Source organism: Rhagoletis zephyria, unplaced genomic scaffold (genome assembly GCF_001687245.7).
Source record: "Rhagoletis zephyria isolate East Lansing unplaced genomic scaffold, Rhagoletis_zephyria_1.1 Rzeph_scaffold_01311, whole genome shotgun sequence".
NCBI lineage: Eukaryota > Metazoa > Arthropoda > Insecta > Diptera > Tephritidae > Rhagoletis > Rhagoletis zephyria.
The window spans coordinates 115,149-117,932 of NW_016158395.1; positions in this window are offsets into that span (position 1 = coordinate 115,149).

Here is a 2,784-nt window from a genome sequence, read left to right on the forward strand (position 1 = left end):
TGTGTTCTATGGTCTGTCGTGGCTGTGATATGGTCTGTGGTGTTATTATGTTGTTGTGCTGTGGTGACTGTGTGAGGCTGCTCTGGTGGACTGAGGTTTGCCGTGGAGGCTGCTCCGTTTGAAAAGAAGCAGGGGGCCACATACGACGTGGTCCACTGCCGATGTGTCCGTAGTCCTGAGCAGACTCTGAGGTGACACCGCCCCTCGCAAGCATTGCACTTGACAGAGGTGGAGTTGTGGTGTAGTCGTCTCTGGCATACACAGCAGGTGTAGGTTTCTGGCCCTGGGTTTGACTCGATGCCGGCCCTGAGTACGAGAAATCGTAGCGAATGTAGCCCTATGGACGAACAACTTCTGAGATACTTCGCCGACCTAAACGGGGTAGATCGCCGAAACAACAGCCCTTGGTCGGGTAAAACCCGAGTCATTCCGGTACGTAGAACCCGCTGTCGCGGGAATGACATTATTGTTATCGAACCGCTCGGTTGAAGTTAAAACCCGAGCCCGCGTCACGCCAGGCAGATGTAATCGGAAAATTTCAGTCGAAGATTCGTGAGCTTCGGATGTCTTCACCGAATACGGGAATCCCGACATGCGATCCCCAATTAAGCTTGAACTCGACCTTCCATGGTTTTGAGAATGAACGGGGAACGATGAGTTCAACTCAAAATACTGTTCCATCACAATATTTACCCTTAACCATACCAGATTCGATTCCAAACCAGAATATACCGACTTCGGTTCAGGCAACTGAACCACGGTATACCCCGACCACCAGTACGGTTAATTCAAATGCTTAAGCAGCCGTTCTCAATTCAGTGTCAGGCGGAACGGAACCAACACCCTCATTACACCAACTGTCCGTAATGGTGTCTGAGTTGCTGAGAGCCCAAACACAGATGCAACAGCAAATGATCCGTGACCGGATTCAGTTGCAGACGCAAATTCCTGACGTTCGTGATGTGAACCAAACCATGCCAACGACCTGGAATCATACCTGTATACCACCCTCGGTGGATCCTCCGCATGGTTCTTTGGGTGGTCCTTCAACTTTACAAACTCAAACGATCAATACCTACCGTGGTCTTAGAACGTCACATATCCAAGAACCAATTAATCAAACATCTCATTTATATCCGAATTATTCGCTATCCGGTCCACCACAATCACGACCAAATNTCTTTGGGTGGTCCTTCAACTTTACAAACTCAAACGATCAATACCTACCGTGGTCTTAGAACGTCACATATCCAAGAACCAATTAATCAAACATCTCAATTATATCCGGATTATTCGCTATCCGGTCCACCACAATCACGACCAAATCAAGCCGCTATATTCGACGAATCTGCCCAAGCGGATGCAATGGATAGGAAATTCAGAGGCTTGCCGTCATGGATGGGACGTGCTCAATTCGATGGCGTTCATGTGAATGAAAAATTTCTATCGGTTGACGATTATTTGGCTATTATTGGCTCATTTCGATATAAGATTGGAGTACCCGACCACGAATTGGTTACGCGTTTGGTGCCCACACACACGGGGGCCGCTCGACAATGGTACTTCGCCGAACTGAGGAACTTCAGAGATTATCAAGAGTTTTGCACGAAACATACTCGGGCCCAAGTAATAATAACATATGCACAGATTAAATTCGACCCACGTTCGCAAACACTGCTGAAACATATCGATGACTTGACATTCCATTTGCAGGGTAATTGCTTTGGTCTGGATGAACGGGACCACCTCGATATCATCATTGGTACCTTATCCGATCATCTGCGTGAACTCGNATGCAAAACCCGTCATGAAACGCCCGTATCCAGTATCGCCATATGTGGCTCAACAAGTTCAAGCCGAATTGGATAAAATGCGTAGTCGTGACATCATTACGACCATCGAAGAAAGCCCTTGGCGGTCACCAATTCTGGCTGTAAAGAAGAAAGATGGAACGTGTCGCGTGGGCCTGGACGCGAGAGAGCTGAATAANCTCATTGTTGCCAAACCCCGTCCGGAAAGAACCCGTTCGGATAGACAGCGATCAGTGCCACGGGAAATTTCGGCAATACATGATCCACCGGATGATTCTTCACATTCGGAATATACCGCTTCGTTTCTTTTCCGGGTCTGACTCCGATGACAGGGAATGTGCATACTTGAACAAGCAAAAGAAACCAATTAAAGCATCTCAGAAACATAGGTATTCGAAACCAGTCGAGGATTATAAAAATGACAAANGGCCTGGACGCGAGAGAGCTGAATAAAGTTACCATTCCAAATGCCTATCCAATTACGGACACTAACCAAATTTTAGCACGACTAAAGTCAGATAATTACCTAACCAGTATTGATCTGTCTCAAGCTTTCTTTCAAATTCCTTTGGCAAAATCGAGTCAACTGAAAACCGCTTTTGCATTNCATGTCGAACGCAGCCGAATAGGGTGATCTGCTACAAATGTACACGACCAGGGGTTACGTCTGATCAATACCCGTGTTCAAAAAACGCGTAANACCGCAACGACGTTTGAAGAACACAATAAGATATTGGCTATTGTTGCAAAACGTCTAGCTGGGGCCGGCTTGACCATCTCAACATCCAAATCGAATTTTTGTTGTAAACGATTGGAATTCCTGGGATACGTTTTGTCTCAAGAGGGTTTATCTGCGAATCCATCTCGTATTCGAGCAATTGTTGAATTTGCACGGCCCAAAACGGCAAAAGAAGTCAGACGGTTCGTTGGAGCAGCAGGCTGGAACCGTAAATTAATTCCAAATTTTTCGGAT